The following is a 26901-nucleotide window of genomic DNA, read 5'->3' as shown; positions in this document are numbered from 1 at the left end:
AGCACCTGCACTGGTCCAGAAATCAAGGCCTCAGTCCTCACCACTGGCAACAGCTAGGGGACGTACACAATGAGAGGGTGAAAAGTACACACACAGTAAAGTACAATTTCCCTTAAGAGCACACAGAGATCACAGTCAGTCTGGGGCTGGTTTCTGCCTCTTTCTCCAGATCTCCAACAAGACTCCCCACTGACACAGCTATAGGGTTGAGATCTCAGCTGAGTGGCCAAGCTAAGACCTCCAGCACCCTCTCTGCCAACCAGTGCTTCATGTCCCTGCCCAAGTAGCTGACACACACACACTTTGAGATTTGATTGATACACACACACACACACACACACACACACACACACACACACACACACATGCACACACACACACACACACACACACACACACACACACACACACACACACACACACACACACACACACCTGGGAAAGGCCTGCACAGGTTTATTAGCTATGCCCCCTTTTGCCCAGACTATAAGGTAGTTCCAGCTGCCACCAGCCATCCTTATCAGCTACTATAAGGCCTGTACAAAGGGTGTCCAGTCCTACTGTGTAATGTTACCATTAATCCAAATGGCAGTCTGACCAAGTAAGGCTATTGGAGTGGCCTGTACAGTATCACCAAATAGATATGCAAGTACTTTAAGAGCTTAAATATGTCTCACAAATATCATCTACAAAGATAGGTTTAAATATATTTAATACTAAATAATAAAAGAAAAAGACAATACTCAGAAAACAAACACAGTTACTTCAGAGTTCAAAATCACATGAAGTATTTAAAACAACATTGCAGGACAGTCTCAAATAAATATCTAATCTTTACTATATTCCTATCTATATCAAAAAGAGTCAGTAAGTCCTAGAAACCTACCTACAGAACAATAAACAGGCAGATGGGCAGAAGGTGGTGATGATGAGTGGATGTTCTTGCTATGTCCAAGACAAAATGCAAAATGTAAAGTCTCTATCTCTCTGAAAGAGTTCCCAAATTAATATCAAACATTACTGCTGGGCCCGCTTGCATGATATCATTCTTTGTCATCTGACTTCAGTTCCCAGGCTAAACAGAAACTTAAGAGAATTTAACATCTCTGTGTGAGAAATACATATCTCTCAGATCTTTGCAGATCTTGGAAGTCATAAAACAATAAAACACTTTTACATTTGAAACCTAGTAATTACATCTCTCCAAGACAATACACAAAACTTCTAGCTCTAGACATTATGTCTGCTACTGAACTGAAACTGAGAGATAACATCTTTTGTTTATGGCCCAGCTATAAAGTAAATTAACCTCAACTTGGTCTTATGTTTTGCAGGTTAATCTTCTGTGTTCCAGCCGGGTACACTGTGGATACATCTTAGCTCAGTACATAACATACAGTTCTGTATAAATCATATCAATACTAACAAATGACATAGAAGTATTCACAAAATTCCAGATAGCTGGGTTGGCAATATTTCACTGTATCAGACACAACAAAAACAGTCCCGTCTTTCTTTTGAGTGGAGTAATTGACTTCAAATGCTTGTGCACTTGCAGGCTGTAATGCAGGAATAAGGAGCACAATTTGATATTCCCCATCACTGCAGAATATAGCAAACACTGGGGACAGTCTTATTAATTCAAGTACACTTTATTTACAGAGAAGGATTAAGTTTAGAGGTTATTTCCAAAAAAAAAACAGCACATGCCTGCCTAATATATTTGCTAGTTGCTTACTGTTCACGTTCAGTTCATTTCTAAAATTTCTCAAAAGGAAATTAAGTGTCATACATACAACAAACATGCTACTTCAGGTTAGTTCAAATTGCCTTATAATTCCTAAAACATCCACAAGCAGACCTCTGGCACTCTCTGCATATTCAAAGTTAACTTGATCTTATTCCATGGCTTCCACTGGTCATGGTTCCCCAAGACTCTCCATTTCTGGTCACAAAACTTCCTTTCCTTGAGTGCTAACATGAACTATTTTAAGTTACATATTTGTTTTAACAAAACCTGATAGGCGATTCACATTAAACTTTCCTGTTACCGATTTACTCATCACCACAGTTCTCTTTGCTCTTCCTTACAGCACTTTCCCATTCTGTTCATACAGACTATGGATATTTTCAGGCTTATTTTAGAATGATACAAACTGCAGCTGTCAAAAGAGCTCAGGATATTTGCAGTTTATGAACTGTACTAAGGGTTATTGTTATGAGCAGTGCCTAAATTATTAATTGAATTTGCTATATTGTAAATAGGATTGTTTGGTTTTGTCAGTATGTTAAAAATTAATGTAGTTTGTTGTAAGATAACTTATTTTATATTATTCTGGATTCTTCCAGCAAGAACCTGCACTACCATTAGCTTCAAAATGCATTTCATTGTGTCATTATTGCTGGGGTGTATTTCAGGTACACTGTCACTACACTAGTCATTTTCTGTTACTGTGACCCAACATATCCAGAAGGCAAGTTGAAATTAAAACCTTTGTTCCTGATACCATTGATAGGCTTAAGAAAAGCAGTCACACATTAAATGTGCTGTGTAGGTTTTATTTATAGAGTTGCTGCCAGCATATGTCATTCAGATACAACCCAACACTGCTTAGATTTTTCACATTTTGGCTGCTGTGTTCACCCAAAGATAATAGCTGGATATCTAGCAGATCTCAGATTTTAAATTTCTGAAAGTATCTGCAGTTTTTTTTTCTTTTACAGTTAAACAAGAGATCTTTGATACAACACCTCCACACAAACATAAGACAAGTGTGCATATTGCAGGAAGAGTTAACTAGGCAAGCTCACTGTGATGTCAAGTTTAACAGACACTCAGAGGTTAAACTTCAGAATCTGTTCTAGAAAGTGGCTTCAGTTTTGTATTAACTAACTGGGTCATAAGGTTTGCAGTGTTACTTATGTCCAAGGAGATTAGAGGAAGAGTCATGGAGGCCGAGCTGCTAATTACTTCAAAGGGTCTTTGCCCATTATCTCTTGTTATCCAGTTGAAACCCTTAGACCAACCCAGCTTCTGAGATAAATGGCCTGACTGGTCACTACATATCAAAATGAGATAAAATTCTATTACATTCTGTTCCTTCTCTCTGCAGGGAAATCTCCGGACATCTGTCGGGCTACAAGTATTTTGTAGCAGCACTTATCCAGCTGTGTTTTCAGAACATTAAGGTTTAAGTGGAGTTACTAGTAGCCATTAAGCTTGACAAATCCTGTATGCCAAAAGCTGCTGTTGATAAGCACATGCATTTGAAAGTGCTAAACCACACTATACATTGAAACAAATTCCTCTGCCTAAGACTAACATCAAGATTAGGAAGACCATGAGGTAATGCTAATTAATTCAGTAGCTGTAGGTGCTTTGGGGCAGTGCACCAGGTTTGTAATGCATGCTAACCCTAACCCTGCACGCACCTTAGAAAAACTCTTTCCTTAACTTTACCATTGCACAGGACACTTCACACACATACACACACACACACATACACACACACACACACACACACACACACACACACACACACACACACACACACACACACACACACACACACACACACACACACACTATGACTACACTACACTAAACCTATCTCCTTACACCAAACCTATCCTGTATACACTCACAGACACTCATAACCCCAAATGCAAAAAATGTAAGAATATCTGAAATCTTCACCACTGGCTTCCCAAACACAAACTTACCACATGCATTTGATAATCCATTAATTCAAAATCTGCAAATTCCGATGAAATTAATACTCAACTATACTTCACAATCATTTACTCCAGTGATGGGCAGATGATCTGATGGAGAGAATGATTTTCTCTCTCTGTCTGTATGTGTGTGTATGTATATATATATATATATATATATATATATATATATATATATATATGTATGTATGGTTCCCCTTCACAAGATCGAATGGATAGAAGCTCGAAATTCATAATCTGAAGACCAGAATCTCGAACTTCCATTCACTTGAAATTGTGAATAGGAGCCTTAGGTTTAAAAAAATAAAAAGTTAACTTACCTTATTGCAGGGAGAAAAAGTCCCCCTGTACCCTAGCAGTTTAAATGTGAATGTTCTTTGACCGCACTATAGCGGAGGAATGGAAAATCTTCTGTTTCGCCCTTACGCGTATAGCACAGAATGGGAGATTTCCCTTTCCTTCACTATAGTGCGATCTCGGAGTAGGTATATTTAAGTAGGGTGTGGGAGGGCAAAGCCCCGCAAAACATTTGAAAAGTGTTATTTTTTTTTTTTGTCCCTTTCATATGTTCGAGTTTCTCTAAATTCAAGATTCTGGTTTCGAGTTTATGACTTTTCGAGTTTAGAGAAATTCGATCATATGAAGGGGAACCATATATATATATATATATATATATATATATATATATAATTTTATATATATATATATAAAATACATATATATATATATATATATATATATATATATATATATATATATAAACAGAAAGTGTGTGTGTATGTGTGCACGCATATGTGTTACATGTTAAGTTTAAAGAAGGTGTATTATGTGTGCCTTGGGAATGAACGGTTCCACAGTAGGGAAAGCTATCTATTAGCCAATTAAAAGCACTGATTGTAATTAAAACAGGACGAGATTACAAATGTAAGATATGATGTTAAATCCTCTACGAAGATTCAGTAAGATGGTGCAAACACTTACCTAAAGACTGGAGACAATTAGTGTGACAGCTCATCCAATGGTAACTTGTAGAGCATACCCTGGACTCAAAGCTAGAATCAAAGCCTTCTTGATGTCTACAGTCTGGGACTTCTCGAGGGGGTAGTGCAGACTGTAAATACTTGGTGGGAAAGTAACCAACTGCATTCTCTTGTTTTGATTTTTACCTCAAAGCAAAGTAGACAAATAGTATAGCTAAATGTTTGTTTTATATTCAAACTAGTGTATTATGGTCTCCAAGCATACCCAGAGTTAGGCTCTGGTACTCTATTAGTAAAATGTACATGACTTCCAATAAGTCTTCTGGTATTTTCATAAGTTTGTTTGCAAAAGGTCATGTTCTGCTGCAAGTATATATGTAAACTGTGTTTTTTGTATGACTCAATATGAGATACAACTTAATCATTGCATCTCTGCAGATGTGCTTGGCAAGGTTTATGCATCAGGGTAGTTTTTTTATTTTACTTTTAAACTTTATTAATTACATACAGTATATTACATTCACATGCAGACCTCATGCATGGTGCGCCATATTTCATCAGTGGTTGGCTGCCTAATTTCCAACCCTACTCCCCCCCCATTTGTTCCCCTTTAAGTTCACCCTCTCCTTCCTTCTCTTATGAATTTTACTCTAGTATTATTGTAATATCTCTTTCCATTGCTTTTTCATTTCCCTCTCCTCCTTTCCTCATTCTAATCAGTTTCTGTAATCTTCTCCCCGTGTCCTGGACCCTCTTGTGTAATCCATGGTCCCATATTGTACTTTGTCTGTTTCCAGTTGGTGATGGCTTTAACTTCAGTGCTCAGCAGTCAGATAATGCTCATTTTACACTCTTTCCAGATGCTGACTTCTTACTCTGTGCCTCCTCTACAGGAATATGCTCTGCTTATTTTTGAAATATGTGTCCCAAAATCCCAGTGCCTAGTTCAAGATGACTTGTGCCTACCCACAATCCCAGAAATTATGCATCTTTCCTACTTCTTCCTCCTGTCACCTGTAGAATCTATTATCTTACTTCATGCTTTCCTTTACCAATCTCATAGTAGTTAGATACCAGATATGCAATATTATCAAGCTTTGGTCTCCTGACCCCATGTACTTTCTGAATCCACCTCACTACTTGCATTGTCATCTGACAGTATTCTGCAACTCTCATCCCCAATCCATTCTTATGCTCTCTTCTTTGACTTTATTTGTTTTTGCCCTCAGCACATTGTGCAGCTGTCTCCTTTGCTTCCCTAATATCCTTTATTTCCCCCAGGGTTCCATCCTCTCCTCTATATCCCCCTGTTACCCTTTCTCTATAATTCTTTCCCAGGTTTCTTTGAGTACTGGGCAGTTTCACCACCATCCTGTCACCCTTTCACTGCATTCCTTCCCCAGGTTTCCCTGAGTGCAGGGCAGTTTCACCACCCTCCTATTACCCTTTCTCTATATTCCATTTCCCAGGTTTCTATGAGTACTGGGCAGTTTCACCACCCTCCTGTTACCCCTTCTCTGTATTCCTTTCCCAGGTTTCTCTGAGTACAGAATAGTTTGACCACTCGGCCTCTGGTATTTTTAATTCTGTATAAACTCCAATATGGTTTAAATCTTTCCCCGTCATTCTTTTCACTGCATACCAAATCTTACTCTTGGGATATTCTACGTTTCCTCCAGATTTCTTCAGTTTTCTTCCTTATCTTCCCCTCCCTTCTACTTCCATACTTATTTATTTATTTATTTTGGGGTGCCCATGACCCAAGTTAATGTATCCCACTACTTTTGTGTTGATTCATTTATATCCTTTAGTAAGCTTCTTCATGTCTCCCTCTACCTTATTTTCTTTTGTTTCTATCCTTTTATTTATGTTACATATCAATGTATACATCAAGATGTGTGGGAGCCTACCATCCCCTTTTCCCTAGTCATTCTCAATTTTGTATTGATCATTCCTTTTCTCTTACCTTTATTGACCAAGTCCTGTTTGTTTTTTTGCATTTGCTGTAGCCTTTTATCTAGGAGTCTATGGGTATGTTGTGGTGCAAGTGGTGGATTATTGATAGTATCATCATCCTTGCTGCATTCATTCTCCCAAGCAATGTACAAGCTGACCCCCTCCCCGAAAGTATGCTTTACTATTTTTTTCAACTTCTTCTAGATTATTCCCTATTGTCTCACTCTCTGTGTTCCCAACATTGAGCCCTAGGTATTTGGGAAACTTCACCTCTTTTATATCATCTATACCATTTTTCCTCATCTCTTTCCTAATCTTATTACTAATGCCTTTTTGTTGTTGCTCCTGAGTCCCACCATATCCATCAACTTCTTGAATGTCTATCTTACAGTTCCCATTGCTTTAGCCACATCCTCAGACATTAACATGCAGGTATATGCATATAAGACAATCTGAGATTTTATCCCCCTCCTTTTCTTCAAGTCTTGGTATACTTTGTCTGAGTTCTAACGCCAGCTCCTTGGTCACAAGTCTGAACAGATCTGAGGAAAGCAGGCACCCTTTTCTGGACCCTCTCTTTATCTTGGTCTCCTCAGTTAATCCTCCATTTATGAGTATTTCAATTTGTGGATAGTGGTATGCGGCTTGTATCAGATGTGTAATCTATTCCCCTACCTGTTTTCAATGCAGTGTCTTTCATAGGAATTCCCACCTCACCATATTAAAGGTCTACTGCAGGTCAAAGACTGGTTCATCCTCTTCTAAATATTCTCCTCCTCCCCTTATTTTCTGTACCTCTTTCTCTTTCAGTTTCTCCTTGGATTTCCTGTTAGCTGTTTCCCTTGTGGCTACCTCACTACCCACCATTAGTCCATCAGATAGCATTGCTGAATTTCTTACTCCATAATGATTTTACTCTATAATTCCATTCTTATTGCCTTTTCTCTGATTTGTGCTGTTTTGCATCTATGTTCTTTTCTTCCAGCTACCACCTCTAGCTCCCTCTCTAGCTTCTCAACCACCTTTCCCTCTTTATTTGTATTCTTTCCTTCTGCATTCATCAATTTTCCCCAGCAGTGACCTTGATTCCATCCAACTAGCATTTTTCCAGTTTTCCCTTCTGTTTCATATTGCTCTGTATTGACTCCTTTATTAGTTATAAGACCTTGCAGCATTTCCTTTTCCTTTGTCTGCCTCCATTTATAGCTGGCCCACCTCCACCCCCTGAACTGTTTTCTATTCCTGCATGCCAAGCATAAGCATCACTGCTGCATGATCTGATATGTGTATCTCCTGTATTTGGCTCTCTTGCATTATTTATATTAGGCTTTCCTTCCATAAGAAACTGTATAACCTACTTACTTGCCTGTACCAAAATTTTTCTTGTGAAAGTGTATTCCCTCTCATTTGAATACCTTTCTCACCAAATGTCCTGCCACCCTCTCTGTTTCATTTATTGGGCTAGTTCTTGTCTCATCTTTTTGTTATATTCCCTCCTACCATGAAACCTCTTTTTCTAGTTTTGTGATAACATTGTAGTCCCCCCCCATTATCTGTATTCCATCTTCTCTTGCCTGTTCTTGTCGAATTCTTCTTTACAACTATTTGCAGCATATATGTTTTCTATTGCCCAGCCTGTACCTTCCATCCTTCCGTGTTCCATTTACCTATCTCACTTTTTAGCACTTTCTCTGTGGTTGTATGAAGCCGTGTACAATATACAGTTGCTACAAGATACAGCTTCACTTTCCTCTTGCCTTCCTATGGCGTTTTGTCCATTAACCCCTTTGGATAGTCATAACACAATATTTTCTCAACATCTTTGATTTTCAGTTTTCTATTCTTATAATAGAACTATGTCTCCCCCATCCTCTTTAACTTTTCTGATATACTTCTCCTCCTTCTGATAGGATCTGACAAATCTCCCAACATTATATGCAATTAATTGTGTTTTCCTTGCTGTTGTTGTTTTCCCAACATAACCATTCAGGCCTGCCCTCTGAAATGAACATTGAGTTCTTTGGCAGTTGCCCGTGCTTTGACCACAGGAAGAGTTGTTCATCAAAAGAGCACATTGTATGTATGCTCCAAACCTGGCCAGGCGAAAGTAGCCAAGACCTCTCATAGAAAAGATGGAATCCTATCAGCAGAAGGAGATGGTTCTGGCAAAACTTTGGCAGGAGGACAAAGCACTAAAAGATGGAGACATTAGTGTTTTTTGTGCAAAATGATTACTCACTGTACACCAGGCAGAAGAGGAATACATTTATCCCAGCAATCAGGTAATTTAAGCAGCAGGTGTGAGAATCAAGCTGCTGTATCTAGCTATCTAGCTATCTTCAGAATATTTTTTCCTGGAGGGTCAAAGTCATTTTTTGTTGCAGAACATGCTAAGGAGGAAATGCAAAAGTTTGCCCAAATATAAAGTGTGCTATCAAACAGAAGGGGACTCTGTTTCTTATCCTTCTTATATGCCAGCAAAACCTTTTCCAATCTTCCAAAGAAAAATGCTTGCAAGACACAGAAAAGCACAGGAGCTGACTAGAAAAAACAGGAGTATGTTGGAAATGAACCAGAGACTGGAATTAGAAGATGGAGATCAACAGGAAGAAAACTGGCAACTCAGAAATTAATGAATAAATGTGGGACTACAAAGCATCAACCACATTTGTGAAATAGGGCTGAACAAGAATTTTTTTGGCTTTGTTAAATTTGCAGGGGAGTCCAAAGCATATGCCTTATTATTTCATGTCATTAATGTTTGGAAGAACATTAGGGAGAGAGGAAGAGGAAGAAAAGAGGTAACTGTAAGTAAAATAATTTTGTTCTTAACAGTGTTTTTATAAAACATGACATGTACTGCATGTTATATAGTAATGCATTTTCAGATATGTTTGTGTGTTATAGGGATACTAAAGTAAACAGGTGACCCTCCTTCCTTCCTTCTTTTTTTCTTTCTTTCTTGTTTAGTTTTAAGAAATTTGGGTACTGCAGTGTAAAAAGAGAAGAAAGCCTGGACAAAAGCATGTTTAAGATAGTATGCTGGAATCTTGGGTTATTGAAGTGAGGGAAAGGTTATAAAAGTACACAGATTGTGATATAAGTAAAACGGATATGCTTTTCTTACTTTTGCATAGGGAAATGACTGGATTAAGGCTCTTGGCTTCATCTAACAGCAAGTTTTAAGTGGAAGCAAGTAAATAGAAGAATACTGAATGTAATGAAATGTTTTTGTTTAGTAAATAAATGTTCACAATGCAACACAAGAAGCTTATAGCTGAAGACAACTGTATATGCTGTTCTCATGTTTCTATGGAGACAAGCTGATAAAAGAGCAATAAAAACAGAATACTTTGTTCTTTTAATAGTTAAAGCAAATGTTTTCTGAAAGCATTTAAGTTGCTTTCTACATCTAGGAGAGGAAAAAAGATAATACAAAGACAGACAGTTTTTAGTGTAAGTAGAAGCACAGGCTGAACCATGCATCGTAGCATGGATAAACTTAATTATAAGTTAATTAATGCCTGTGAGTGTAGCTGCCAGTCTGGAACAACTGTTCTTATCATTTGAATATGTACACAGTTTTGTGTGTTTGTATTAAACTAACAGGTTATAAAGGTTTTCTGGGGGTATTTTTTTGTTTTGTTTTGTTGATTGGATATTACAAGAAACAGTTGTAAAAAAGATCAACCTGCCAAATGTTAGTGTATGCATGTAACACAAAAGCTGAAACTAGAGATTTTAAAAAAGCTGTTATACATAACAGATAGAAAGAATAACGTTATCATAATGTTAGCTCTTTCAATATTATCTTTGAATGTGAATAGTGTGACAGGTACATGCAAACAAGAAAGAGTAATGAACAATATTAAGAAATGCAGAGTGCAGATAGCTATGCTACAGGACACACATTTGGAAAGAACTAAGCATGTGAATTTGATAAAGGAATTTAGGATGGTTATTTAATGGAATGTCTGGGACAAAGGAAAAGGAAGTACTTATATTAATTGTTATAGGGTCTTCAATAGTGATAGAAGAAGAAAATATAATGATGGTAGAGTTGTACTAGTAAGGGGCTACTGACAAGGGATGATGATTGAGATGGCATATAATTATGTTCCACCTAAAACTGCAAAAATGGAGCTTAAGAAAAGTCTGAGAGAAATAATCAACTTTCAGCAGGGATGTACTTGGGTGAGGGGGCTAGAAGGGAAACTATTACAAAAAGGATAGAGTGTTGAAGAAATTTATGAAAATATTTGATACAGAGTATGAATTTAGTAGTAGGAGGTCAGAAATAATTTACATATTATTCCCAAGGTACAAAAAATGAGCTAGACTTGACAGAAATTATACTTCACAGGAACATACGCATTTAATTGAAAGTTTTGATATGTATTCAATAACTATTTAAGATCATGTGCCAATAATAACTAAAACAAAAATGCAAGGTAATGAAGTAATAATGAGACACTGTCACTTCCCCACCTGTTAAACAGAGAGGAATTTAAGGAATGGGTAGTGGAAGTTATTCTGGTATTATTGGGGAAGATACAACTTTCTTCAAAAAATATAGCTAAGGAGTGGAATAAAATGAAAGTGGAATTTAAAAATAGGGTAGAAATAATAGAAAGAGAGATCTGGTTAAAAAGTAATGAATTATTTAGAGGGACTGACAAAGGTTAAAGTATTGCATAAGGAAAGGAATCTCAGAGAACAAAAAGAGGTGAAACTGCAGAGTACTAAAGAGTGAATAAGGGGCTATCTGGATGATATGCATGTGTTTAGAAAGATTATTAAGCAACTGTTTTTTTTGATAATAACTCCAGAGCACAAAAGTTATTTGCACAATGGTTCAGGCAACAGAAAGTAGATAGGGTCAGAACTAGATCCAGCAGTAGGTGACATAGGCAATCACCTATGGCCCCGTGGCTGGGTGGGGGGGGCACTCAGGCCAAGTGGCTTAAGCATTCATTTTAATAATATATTAAAAAAACTTCTAAACACCCGTGGGGTGACTTCTCCTTTAAGGAGAACCATGCGTCACCACAGCGGGAGTAGTTAGCAGATGCATAATGCATTCCACAATTATGTGTGGAATTTATACTGGCCATTCCTCTAAGGGAGAAAGTAAGGGTGTGTGTATTTATGTATGCATAAAATTGCAATATAAACTAGAGAGATGGGTGTGTATGTAGGCATGTGTATGTGAGTATATGCAATTTAAAGTAGCTGTTCTGTTTCTGTAGGAGAGAAAAAATGTGTATATGTGTGTTTGTAATTTAAATTAGTCATTCTGTTCATATGAGAGATAAACCCCTGGATTTACTATTCCTCTGTGCAGGACTAGCTTAGTCCTGCATGGTAGTCAGCCATTTAGGAGCAGGATGGCAGCGCACCATGCATAGTAATGAGGCACTCTGCCTGAGCTCCTAGTCTTACACGGAGTGTGTAAGAGTGCAGGGGGCATGTCTGAGAGCAGAACTCTCAGAATATACACACCCCCACAATGAAGAGCAGCAGAAAGGGGTCAGAAATGAATGAGACCACTCATAGGTATCCGCATATCCCCACCAACAGTCCCCCTTGTGTACAACAGCAACAGTATACATAAATGAAATGAACAAACCCTTTATTCTTTTTTTTATAAAATCCCATTAAAGCTAACTGTAGGTGTGCGGGTGTGCCCATCGCTTAGCTGCGGTTAATGCAGCTTAAATGGCTGAAGAGGATAACAAGGAAGATATATGCAAATGCAGCAGGTAGCAATAGTGTAGTAGGTAGAGCATTCGCCTTATGAGCAGGCATTACTGGTTCGAGTTCCACTGCTGCACATTTCACTTATCATGGTAAAGCACGTTATGATCAATATTTATGTTTCAAAACCCACTAAATAACATATATTTATGAACTGGAGTACTGCAGTAAATGCACATGTGAGGTGTCAGTGTCATAATGAATAAAGCACTAGTAAGCAAGTTTGAGCACCAATAAGCAGTAGTAAGCATATTTAAGCACTAATAAGTGAGTTTGACCCTGTTTGCATGGGGGTAAGCAATGCACACACAGGTTAAGCAATTTTCAAGCTAACTCCCTGTAAGCATATAAAACCTGAAGTTAGCATTGCTTACTCTTGGGCAAACCTGCACAAACCCACTTACAGCTGCTCAAAAGTGCCTTAATCACTCTATATCCAACAGCCCTTGCTCTGTCCAGCAACAAAATAAACAGCCATTCAGGTCTCAAACCCAGGACCCTATACACCATAGCCACAGTAGTTAACCACAAAGCCATCACAGAAGTTAAGATGAATGAGCTATCAGCAAACAAGTATTCACCATAGTAAAACCAAAGTGAACCTGTGAAAATAATCAGTATACAGACATATGTGCTTTAACCCACTACATAACATAAATATGTGAACCGGAGTACAGCAGTAAGGCCAGAAGTCAGGTGTAATTGTAATAGAGTGTTGAAGTCCCCAATAAAACACAAGGACCCCATACAGTGTACGTACATATGAATCATGAATACCAGGCATACATATAAGGTGTAATGAATAATAACTCAATGCCAAAAAGGAATTATAATGCAAAGTCTAATGTAAGCAATGCTAAGCGCACAGGCCAGCTTAGAAGGTGTGAGCAATGTGTAGGCCAGCTAATTCAATGTGCCCAGTGTTATATCCCTTTAAGTAATGCCAACCCTAGGTAAGCAGGTTTGCCCATAGCTTAGCCTTTTTAAAACTGGCCAATCATGGAAAAGTGCTGGAAATTGGCCCTACGTAAACCCAAGAGGCAGGAATACATCTCATAACTGGTTGTAGCTTCCCCTTGCAGGCACAATGGCAGTAAGGGGAGAAGGTGTGCATTTCCAAGCGCAGTACTGATGCATCCAGGAGTCCAAGGTCATGGCAGGACTCCTTGTTAAAGATCATGATCAGAGACTTCTGCAGGGCCAGTACCAGGGCTCCCAATATAAGGCAGAGGCCTGGGACCATCTCGCTTGTGACCTCACCAGTGCCACTGGCATACCCCAAACTGGTGAGCAGGTCAGGCATCACTATGCTGACCTGAAGCGACATAAGAGGGACCTCTTAGAGGAGTGGCTCTAAGAGTCTAGAGCATCAGGGGATGTTCCAGTCATGTGTAAGTATCACCCCACTTTGTGTGTAATAATTGCCAGCTCAGGTATATCATGGATAGGTATGGCTAAATATTCCCCTTATGTCCCCCACAGCTGCAATGGAACAGGCCGCGAACCAGGAGTCCCACATCAGTTGCCTGGCAAGGTTGCAAAGCGAGGCAGGTCAGTAATACTCATGCAATTACTGTCATAGGAAATAAAACTAAAAGTAGTAGTAAATTAATTGCCTGTATAAAACCTGTATAGTTCAAGGCAAGTACTGCATACACTAGAGATTATGGCAGGAAGAGTCTTATATCATTTGTATGCCAATAAAAGTGTAATAGCCTGACAATAAAGGTCTAACTGCTGGACTGCATGTGTATACTCTGGTATCATATGGTAATGTAGATTAGCAATCATGTAATAGTACTGTAGTATTAAGCACTGTTACCCACATTGTGCACCATAAATTGAATGTGTAGGAATGCCTGTATATGACAGATGTAATGGCCAGAGGCCATTTAGTACAACTGAGAGACACATAGACAGAAAACAGAGAAAATTCAGACAACAAAACCTGAATAGCACATGCATCTAAGATGTGAACTGTTGTTTTTTTTAGCACACACAGCCATGGTTCGAATCCTGCCACTGGTAGTACTCTGCATACAGAATCATACCCCCCAACTGTACAGAAATGTCCAGAATGTCCAGTAAAGTGGCCCATATCTGTTGCCGATCAACCTGTCCCCCTGAGAAATCAGTGACATGATCCCAGACATATAGGCAGCAAACAGGAAGTACAACTGATTGAAATGCATCGATGAGAACAAAGCTGGCAAACTAGCAACTCCACAATACATTATGAGACTAAGAAGCCACTTATGTCTCATTTACACCCCAGCTTGTCAAGCTGTGGTCAGAGTGTGTAGAGTAACAGAGTGAGATGTATGTGCATAATAGTAATGTGGAATCTGGTACTGTGTGTGGGAACATTCAGGTAGTGCTAATAAACATTTCTCTCACAGGTCTGTCAGATACCAACACTGTGCCCAGAAATACAAGAATGATACCCAATACTGGTACTGTTTACATTGGTATTGTATGGTAGTGCAACTGATGCAGTTGCTTTGAATAATGAGGTATTACACATCACTGTCACCCACACTGTCCTACAACTTATAACTGTCTAGGAAATCTGTATAAAAGTGTTGTAATACAAGGTCAGAATGCAAAAGCACAGGTGATTCATAGGACAGAAAGCAGATAGGAGATATACAGCAATATCTATATGGCAGACACGACTGTGATGGACAGTGTTTAAGTTGTAGCAGATACGGCCATGGTCTGAATCCTGGGAGTGGATGTAGGCTGCATACAGAATCATACCCCACAACTGTGCAGATGAGGCCAGAATGTCCAGTATATGGGCCCATATCTGCTGCCTGTCACCCTTTCCCCCTGGTAAGTCTGTGGGATCATCCCAGATGTTTAACTAGCAAACAAGGAATACAAGTGATTGTCAAACACTTATGAGAACAAACCTGTCACCCCCAAAACTGTTAGGTGAGTAATATTTTAAGTATGTCCTATCTACACTCCCATGTTGTCAAGCTGTGACCAGAGTGTGTACAGTAACAGAGAGAGCTGTATGTGGATAATACTAATGTGCAATCTGGACGTTTGTGTGGCAACAGTCCGTTAGTGCTAACAAACATTGCTCCCACAGGTACATCGGATACAAACACTGTGCTGAGAAATACAGACCATTATAACCTGTACTGGTACTTTTCACTCTGGTATTCTAGGGAATTGTGAGTGTTGCAGTTTCTCTGAATAATAAAGTATCACTGTCACCCACACTGTCATACAGAATATAACTGTGTAGGAAAGCATGTACATGTGTGTGTGAGGTCACTAAAGGTGGAAGAGGGCAATATTCTAGATATGTCCCTGTACACCAGCATGTGGTTAACACATGGCCAGAGTCTGTGCAGAAAGAGTTGGATAGCTATGAGCACAACATCAACCCAGAATCTGGGAGTATGTGTAGTATAGTTAGTGTTAACAAACATTCCCTCCACAGGTATACCAGGTAAGAGGTGTATACTACAGGTAAAACCAGATCATGTGTAATGATGACAACAGCCATATCACTGTCCAAACTAAGGCCATAGGGTAGTGTAGTAAGACTTGTAAGGTACAGATAACAGCACTGACTAGGAAAGTAATGTGGACTGCAGGAATATACTAGTTGTTAATTTACATCTTTCTCTCCCCCAACCTTATCTCCAACAATAATCAACATACCCACCCCAACTGGTATGTAATGTCACCTATGTCCTGATACCATCCAATTGTTTGATAAATATATTAATGGTTCCCATGCATGCTCTATACTGAATTATTCCAACATTAGTGGCATGGTGCCATCAAATTACCTGCATGCTGTTCTTATTACCACTGTGGTCCCATATATGCATGTGCTCTGTTTGCTATGCAACTTTTCTGTATCTGGTGTCTGGGTTAATGGGAATATCTATGCATGCTGTTATACCTAACCCTGGATTGTGTTGACTATTACTAACCCACATATGACAATGAAATCTAAATACTATAGCATGCTTGGGAAGGCCGGTCCCAGTGGACCCACCTGTCCCACCTCAGCTGGCTGTAGCACCAGGCACCAGCATGTCTGGGGCCCAACCCAGGACCTCCCTGTCCGTTGGTTCTGCACCAACTTCGGGTGGAACCACCTCAGGGAATGGGGCTCACCCCCCCAGGAGTGGGCGCGGACAGGCACCTGTCACCCGTCGTCAGGTCAGGGTCATGGTACGTAGAGAGATCAACCAGCAGTTTGGTGATCTTCTACTCCAGCTCGAGGGCCGCATGCCATGATTAGAGTCAGCCTGGCTCTGTGACTCAGCCCCCAGCACAGCCACCTTCAGGGCTGTGAAGGTGCAGTGGTGACTGCCCATCGGTGAGGACCTCAGTCTCACTGTTTCCACTAGGGGGCTCATGGGCTTCTGGTTTCCCAACTCCCCTCCCCGTCAAGATGTTTACTCCCCACATGTGTCATATATTGCCCCTGTATGTGTCTTGTTTGTCTTGTCTGTTAACCTACCCAACCTGCCTCCCCAAATATACCTACTACCCTTCCCCAACATCCCGATCTCATCTGAAAAAAAAAAAGAGCAATCTGTTCTCACAAAAAAATCTTGCCCCATACATAGCTGTCCATTTCGCACGTGTCCACTGGACACATGTAATCCGATCTAATTGGCATCACAACTTATTTTGTTGTCCTCCCAGGGCTTTGAGTGTATAAATCTACCTCCAAATTCAGTGTATATGCACAGCTGTTGCTGTAGAAGAAATGGGCAGCGATGTACCTTCCCTACACACTTTCTGCACACCCCTGGCTATTTTCCCTACTGTCTTTCCCTCTTTGTGGCCCTTTTTTTCACTACTTTCCTATCAACTCCTTTTTCTTTTCTTTTAAAGAAATTTGTGTGGGTGTAAGTGGGAGAAAGCACTTTTAAGCAGCAATAAGTGGGTTCAAGCTTGTTTGCGCGGGGGTAAGCAATGCCTACACAGATTAAGCAATTTAGAAGTTAACTGAGTATAAGAAACTGTAACCGGAAGTAAGCAGTGCTTACCTCCATGCAAACCCGCTCAAACCCACTTACAACTGCTTTAAAGTGCCTTAATCACTTATATATATATATATATATATATATATATATATATATATATATATATATAAATAGAGGTATATACGGACAGGTTATGTCATCAAATAAAACCCCTACTATACATTACATGTATAGCAGTCTGATATCTCACTGGCTTGTTATCAGATATGATGTCACTAATTATGCTGTACAGTACATATGCACCCCTTACTGCATGACATATGTACAAAAGTTGTCAGGGTTGTGGCTGGAGGCACATACACAGGGCCAATATTGACATTTTGCTGTGAAAACCTCATATATTTACTGTTGTAACAGGTTTTGTTGTACCATATGTCCTATGAGGGATATGAAGTCAGTAACTCTCACGGCTGTCACCATCTACAGACTGCAGTCCTCACACTGCCTTCTGAAGTTCACAGATAGGTGCTCTGTGGGTAACATCTTAAACAAAAGACACCACACACTGGCCATTATGCAGATGGCCCTACAGATGGGTGTTCCCTCACTAACATAGCACTGACATGGCAGGTATGCAAACATGTAGGACAGCCATAACCACACACACCCTATTAAACCAACATTACTCCAAATGCAGTATAGCAGCACTTACAGTCTTTAGACAGGTCAGGCACATCCCCCTGCTGTGTGTTGGCCTGTTTCCACAGTGTATGTTGTTGGAGGTAAACCCCAATCCATCTGAGATGCTGTTTGCCAAACAACAGATCGAGTTCCTGCTCACAGTGAATGAATGGCCCACCACCAACGTGATGTTTCTGGATATCGGTATGTGTTTCCATACAATTGACTATGGGAATGCTACCACAGCTGTTCCACATGCAGTCAGCTAAAGGAGGGTTGAAATTTGTGCAGATACCATTAGCTGATCCTGAGCATCACTTAAAATACACATGCTGCTGCCTAAGCAAAGCAGGTATAAGTCTCCACATCCACCAGAGAGGGAGTAAGAGAGGCAGACAGAGACACAGAAAAGCCAGGGAGGGGTGGGAGAGTAAAACTTACGCATGTTTGTGTCACACACCTACCAGTACAGGGTATCAAACCCCCTACAATTATGCCGTGCTTTCACATGTCTATGCAGTTATTGGATGCACCACATAGGTTAAATGTTGGGGAGCCCTCAGAACATATATGTGATGGTGAGTGACATCTGCAACAGCTATGTGGTAGGTGTAGTACAGGTGCTTGCCCGCATGAGCAGGTGTCAGCGTCAACATAGCCACACTCTCACAGAAATGCACACACATTGCCACGCTTGGCAGGGCCAGGAATACAACTCATATCTAGTGGGATTGCCACAACACAGTACTGTGCAGGTATCACATGCACCCCAGGAGTCATATGGAGGTTATATGTGCAAAGGGTATGTGGAGGTGACTGACATCAGACAGCATGCTTCAGTATACCAGTGGGGGTTGTAGTGAGCATGAATGTGGTCATATGCATCATACACCACACACACAGACATGGGTGCCAGTACTGACATGCATGCATGCACTGCTTCATGGGTGTGTTGTGGTTGATGGTGCCAGACAGCTATACAAGGCTAGTGATGGGTATACCTTGGCATCAGGCCACATGACAATGGTCTGCATTATGGCTCAGGGGTGTAGTGTCTGGAGTTGCCCACACAGGTGTGTATTGTATTCACCATCCAGTTACCTGGGTGACTATTGTGTGTGGCCAACGATGTGCATTGCTTGCCATGTATGTGTTCCTTAGTCCTTGATATGGACAATGTCTGGGATGTGCACACCTCCCATATGCATGTACAGTGACATGTGAAACTGTACCTGGGGTGTCTGGCCCATGTTGTATACACAGATCGTTATCATCAGATGTGCCAGTCCTGGCCTCATGTGGTGGGAACTGTTCATGGACAGCAGGTTTGCCCTGCACCTACATTGATAGCATGATACCGGTATTCCCTGGTGTCAGTGGCATCTGTCCATACAGGGCTTGTGTTTCAGGCATGTTATGTCCTTTGTGGGTCACATCTGATGGCACCACAGGTAATGCAGGTGGCCAGTGGGGAACATGGGGGAGGTGCACTGTCGGCATGCACATGCCTATTGGACTGATGGACAGGGTGCTATGCCCTCTGTAGCTCACTGCAATCACAACATGGTTACTATCAGTGGGCAAAATGCAGGGTACTACCAACATAGCGGCTGTTGCCTAAGCACGTGTGTGCATGAGAATTGGGTTGAGAGTGTACTCTGGGTAATACAAGGGTTGCTAACGTTGTTCAGCTGGCATTGATGTCACATTTAGGGGTATGGATTTGCACCCCAGCCTCTTGGCTATTTCACATCTGTTATCCCTGTACAGTGAACATTGTGATATATACTAGGCCTACCATATAAGAAGTTTGCAAAACCCAGTCTACATTGAGTCCAGTTGTTACACACTCACAGCCATCACCACACAGGATACAAATGGCGTACACACACACACACACACACACACACACACACACACACACACACACACACACACACACACAAACACACACAGTCTGGGATTAGAACTCCTACCTAACTAGTATATTACACTATAGCACTATTCTGTTATAGGACACGCCACAGAGATTACAGGAATTGTCCTTCCCCAAAGGTGTATTTCACAGTGAATAACATCAGCAGGATTGCCAAAGTAGGGCATTTGAATTGTAATGAGTGTGACTAGGCTAAAATGCATTGCTCCCTACACAAACATAGAAACACACACAAAACATCCACAACTGCCATGTGTGGGGATAGAACCCCTATGAGAGTTATATATCCCACTACAGCATGATGCTGGTATAGGATGCACCACCGAGATTACTGGAGTGCCCCTTCCCCAAAGGTGTATTTCACAGTGAATGACATCAGCAGACTTGCCAAAGAAGGGCCTTTGAATTGTAATGAGTGTGACCAGCCTAAAATGCATTGCTCTCTACACACACACACACACATACACACACACATACACACACACACACACGTACACACACACACACACACACACACACACACACACACACACACACACACACACACACACACACACACACACACACACACACACACACACACACACAATTACCAAGTCTGGGATTAGAACTCCTACCTAACTAATTTATCACACTACAGCAGTACACAGTTATAGGAGACACTACGGAGATTAATGGGCTGCAACCTTCCCAGAGGTGTATTTCTAGGTGGATGACATCAACAGCCTTGCCAAAGTAGAGCATTTGAATTGTAGGGTGTGTGACTACCCTAAAAAGCATTGCTCTCTACACAGACAGAGTCAGATGGACAGACACACACACACACACACACACACACACACACACACACACACACACACACACACACACACACACTTGCCAAGTCTGGAAGTAGAACTCCTACTTATTTTATCACACTACAGCAGTATGCAGTTATGGCACATGCTACAGAGATTACTGGGCTACAACCTTCCCAGAGATGTATTTCTAGGTGGATGACATCAGCAGCCTTACCAAAGTAGAGCATTTGAGTTGTAGGGAGTGTGACTACCCTAAAAAGCATTGCCCTCTACACAGATGGAGAAAGACAGACACACACACACAAACACACACAGTTGCCATGTCTGGGATTGGAGCTCCTACCTAACTAGTTTATCACACTACAGCAGTATGCAGTTATGGGATGCACCAAGGAGATTACTGGGCTACAATTCTCCCAAAGGTGTATTTCACAGTGGATGACCTCAGCAGGCTTGTCATAGTAGGGCTATGGGGAGGGCAGTGTGTGTGCATGGGCCATAACCCATTCATCTAAAGGTTGACACACCATATGTGGGCACACACAGAGTCAGATTTCACAGGTACGTGTATACAGCTGCTAGATGACTATTTCCATTCATTTTGCACAGCTAACACGTGCACCACATAGTCTGTAATGCTGACAGATACTGGTGGCTAGTATCTACAATGAGTGACATCTGAACTTCATGTGGTTGTGGACCTTTGGCTGTGTGCTGGGTGGGACAGACTTGAATGGCTCCTTGTCACAGTCACCCACTTCCACCCATCTATGTATGTCTACCTTTGGCTTATTATAGTGTGTTGTCCATAGATATATGTCTGCATTCCTTTCCACTGTGTGTGCAAAGCATGTGTGGTGCATACTGATGAGTGTATGCACTAACATCTGCAACTGCCAGATATGTCTGGTCGACTGGTGTTTGCAGACATAGCCTTCATGTGTTTAAGTGTGTGAGCATGCTCTGTATGCCCACCTGTATTGAATGTGTGGATCGAGTCCAGGTAGTTTGTACTGCAGTGGTGACCTTTGTGTTGTACACCTGCAGGTAGCATACTGTTTCTGCAGGGTATCCATCAATTATTTGGCATTGACTGTTACTACACTTCCACATAGGATGGGGGGCACACCTGACTATTTCTACATTTCTACACATGATTGGGGGGGGGCACACCTGACTGTTACTACATTTCTACATAGAATGGGGGGTGGACACCTGACACCTGTACACATTTGCTATGACTGTACTGGTATGGCAGGTACTCCATTTCATTCTGTATTCTTGCCTATAATGCTGACTAGAGGCATACCAGTGTACTACAGATCTTAGCTTTGATTTACCTACAAATTAGTTTCTGACTTCCTACCCTTCAGAACTAACATCCCACTGCCTCATCTGCTGTAGTCTGTCTGTGTAGGCCTAGGGGGTTACCCACAGGCATCATTCAGAGGCCATAGCACAGCCTCTGTTTGTGTTTGTCTACACCTGCCCTGCTGGCTGTGACTGTTGTTGGGTATGAGAGCCCCCCTGACTGGCATGTGTGAGTCACTTACCTTGTGGGTATCCCAGTATTGAGGGAGATGCTGCAGGGCTGCCTATGTGGGATGCACATAGTACACTCCCTACACATGGTTGAGCACAGATAGTGTAATGTTTGGCATCCCTTTTACTGTATGTGAGAGTCAGAGAGAGGTGATATTCCCTGGGTCCCTCCTGTGTCAGTGTATGTGCTATGTGTTACCCCTTTGCCAAGGCCAGGGCATACTGGGCATGCCTCCTTCTGCCTACTGGGGCAGGCTCGGGTTGTTCCTCCTCCAAGTCACTCTGTGCCTGTGCAGGCCTTGGCAATGGTGGGGGGCTGTGTGGCCCTGCCCAATGCTGTTCCTGCTGCAACTGTTTCCACAGGATCATATTGTGTAGCATGGCACATATGAGGACAATTTGGGTACATGTAGCTGGTGAGTGCTGCAAGGCTCCACCGGATGTGTCCAGGCACTGGAACCATGACTTGAGCATCCCAAACACAAGCTCTACAATAATTCTGGTCTGTGCATCTGCTTCACTATGGAGTTCTTGTTTGGGTATGTGTGCATTTCTGATGGGTGTCATCAGCCACGGCTCTAGTGCATATCCAGCATCCCCCTTTAGGATGTCCCCATTGGCAAATCTCTGCTACAGCTGTGTCAGATGCCAGATGTGGGAATTGTGATAGCTTCCAGGGTAGCCAGCAGACACATTCATTATTATGCCCTGGGCATCGCACATGACCTGGCAGTTGATGGAGGATAAGCCCTTGCGGTTGATATAGACCCTACCCCACTCACCAGATGGTGCTTTGATGTATATGTGCATGCAGTCTATACAACCCACTACCTCAGGGTATTCTGCTATTTGGTGGAACAGTTGCATATTGCTGGCCAACACCTCACGGGTGTTCGGGAAATATACGTGCTCACCAACATGTGCTGGCATAGCATCCAGGAACTGGTGGAGTACCCTGGATGCTGATGCCTGTGAGATCCCCATCATATCCCCAGTTGGCCTTTGGAAGGTACCTGTAGCTAGTATTCTTAGGCCTACACATACCTTGGTATCCACTGGGATGGGTTCCCCGCTGTTAGTTCTGTGTGTGAGGCATGACTGGCACAGCTCAACAATTTGTTGTAGGAGGTCCCTGTCCACCCTATAGCACTCCACTATCTCCAGCTCATGTAGCCCGTGGTAAGTTACCCTGGGTCTGTACACTCTTCTCCATCTCCTCCCTATGGGTTGGACAACAGCATTCACATCCTCACTACTCTCAGCCTCTTCCACAAGTTGTTGTATGATAGCTATTTCAACCCCTATCATTTTGCTGTTGTGAGTGTTAAACTTTTCGCACTTGTTTACACTGGTGGTGTAGAGTGTGGGAAAGCCAGAGTGGAAGGTGTTTGCATAGTTTATAGTAGTGTTCTGGGCTGGGCTGGTCTGCTGTCTGTGTAATTTGCTGATTCTGATACATTTCACCTGCCAGCTATGCTAGTTCTCATAGATTGCCTTCCTACTGCTGTTTCCCTTCCCATTGCCTTCCTGTTTAAGCCCAGGGGCATGCCGCGCAAACAGAGTGCTCAAATGTGCACAGAGCTGCTATTTCCTGGTTTAACTTTTTTTAAAACCTTTAAAACCTGGTGCGTGGCACACACACCTGCTTAGGCAATGTACAGAGTGCTAGGCAGAGTCAGACACACCCCCCTTGCTTAGCTGTGCTTAGCTAGGAGCAAACCTGTGCCACAGGGCTCCAATCTGCTTACAGTATGCCTGACACACAACCCCATGATGTTAGCTAACTCCTAGGCTTGCATCAAGCTATTCCTACTCTTACACTGTTGGGACCTGACTAGCATGCTGGGGAAAACTGGGATTTACTATCATTTTCCTCATTTGCATAGGATTGCCTGCTAATGCATAGTTACATGTCTCACACTGAGCCTCCCCCTTAGCAATCACTATTCACTGGCCATGTTGTCTTTTGCCTGTCACTGACTTGCATGGCAGAATAGTGATTTTAGTTAGAATGCTTATTTTTGGTTTATTTTGTTATTTTCCCCCCGATCCCATTTGTGCGCCACTGCCCTATGCTTAAACAGCCGAGATCGGCTAAAAAAATGAAAGTTGATTTTTTAAATTTTTTATGTTGTTTGCAAAGCCAATGGCCCTATACTCACGAGAGGTGACGAAAAGCGCTTCATTTTTACTTATTAAACTAGTACACTTTTAAGTATCAAGTTCTGTTTGACAGTTTTTGTTCTTTGGAGCATCATTTTATTTTAGTTGTTTTATTCTTATACTTGGCCATTGGCATGCTTCCTGACTGATATGCAGCCTTTATTTGGAGCTGTCATGGCTCCGTTTTGGATTTTGCAGAAATGTACTTGGTTACTAACCGAGTACATTTCTACAGATTGCACTAGTCCTGCACGGCCAGTTGCAAGCTTCCTGGATCACAAATTCACCTCATTTGCATGGATTTCTCTTGCAAATGGGGTGATTTGCATACAGGAGCTTAGTCCGTGCATGACTAGTGCAGGAGTGCTCGTGCATGCCCCTGCAGGCTGTTCCTGGATCGTACGGCAGACATATTGCCTGCTAGAGCTCATGCACTGATCCTGCATGCCGTGCAAGGCATACAGAATCTGGGGGAAAGTGTGTGTGTGTGTGTGTGTGTGTGTGTGTGTGTGTGTGTGTGTGTGTGTGTGTGTGTGTGTGTGTGTGTGTGTGTGTGTGTGTGTCTGTGTGCATGGATCTACTTTATATGGTCGACTTTTTTCAAAGTCGACTTTAATATGGCCGAGACCATATGATCGACTTTCGGAAAGCCGACCATGTAAAATAAACACAAAAAACACAATGAACACTTACCGTTACAGTTAGCAAGAGGGCAAGCCCCCCTGCACCACCCCCTAGGGGGCTCCACCCCCCATAACTTAAATATACCAACTCCAAGATCGCACTACAGTGCAGAAGGGGGATATTTTCCCATTCCGCACTGTATGGAGATAGCGGTTCCCCATGGTCGGCTTTTTAAAAGTCGATCATATGGTCTCGGCCATATAAAAGTCGACTCTGTGAAAAGTGGACCATGTAAAGTAGATCTATATGTATATAATTTAAATTAGTGGTTCCATTCTGTGTGAGAGAGAAAGTGTGTGTGTTGCTGTGTGAGAGAGAAGCTGTGTGTGTCTGTGTGTGCATTGCCATGTGAGAGAGAAGGTGTGTGTGTGTGTGTGTTTCAACATACCTCTCAACTCTCCAGATTTAGCGTGTCATAGTTTTGGTCTGTTTCTCATAAAATTAGTGGTTTTCTGCTAATTTGTGGTTTTCTGGCAATTCACAGGGGATTGAAGTCACTAAATAATGACTTATATATGAGTTTCTGACTTCTTTTTCTTCAGAAAATGCATGCTAACACAAATCCTGTTATTCTAGCAACTTTATAAGTTCTGCTTTTAACACTTCCATCAATATTTAGTACAACCATTCCTGTTCATACCTTTTAACACTGTCTGTCAGTATTTAGTACAGCCATTCCTGTTCATACCTTTTAACACTGTCTGTCAGTATTTATTAAAGCCATTCCTGTTCATACCATTTAACACCTCTCAGTATTTAGAACCTTTTAACATTTCTGTGAGTATTTAGTACAGCCATTCCTGTTCATACCTTTTAACACTTTTGTCAGTATTTAGTACAGCAATACCATTTTCCCTTCCCTCTCTCCATCCTAACAGTCTATGATCAGTGTGTTTGTGTGAGGATTATCATAATTTATTTGGTTATCTATTTTCACAATCTTCAGAAGTTCATGAAAGAACAGAGATATGGCCTGTAACACTTAGGGGCGGTACGACAAGTGACTTTGGGGACAACAACTGGCTGCGGCCATTCACAAAGTAGATGGAAAGATGACTAGAACTGATAATAAGGGAGAATAGTGCACTTGTGATGTAATTTGACAAAATTTATATGAATCAGCTTCATAGGTCATCTGCTTTATGGCTGCTGTAAGGAGACAATTAACTAAGCAGTTTCCAGCTGTGCTTTCTAATATGCTGGGTTAAAACAAAATGAAGGCATTCACAATCATTCAAAGAACTGGTCTATTCCTCATAAAATTTGTGGTTTTCTGGCAAATCACTGAGGATTGAAATAACTAAATAATGTCATACATTTGAGCTTCAGATTTATATCCTTCTGAAAATGCATGTTAAGACAAATCCTATTATTCTAGCAACTTTCTAAGTCTGTAAGAGCACTATTTGAAACATGTCCCTATTTTGGGGTCTTTGCCCCTGTTTTTTAGGATTTATCCAGATTTCTTGTGCTAAGAGGTTGAGAGAGGTATGGAGGTATGATATGTAGTGACCTGGGGGTGCAGGTTAGTCAATTACCCTGATCAGGCTTGACCCTGTAATTCGGGTACAGGAGACAAGAGCCTGAATCCTCTAAACCAGATACCAAACTACTGAAGGAATTGTGAGCTTCAGTGTTGACAAGTGCCTGAATCCTCTACATGAACAATCAGACTGCTGAAAGAGTTGTGAGTCTGAGTT

The sequence above is a fragment of the Protopterus annectens genome, chromosome 6.part1 (genome assembly GCF_019279795.1).
Source record: "Protopterus annectens isolate FY-2018-M chromosome 6.part1, PAN1.0, whole genome shotgun sequence".
NCBI lineage: Eukaryota > Metazoa > Chordata > Ceratodontiformes > Protopteridae > Protopterus > Protopterus annectens.
This window is presented reverse-complemented; position numbering follows the sequence as displayed.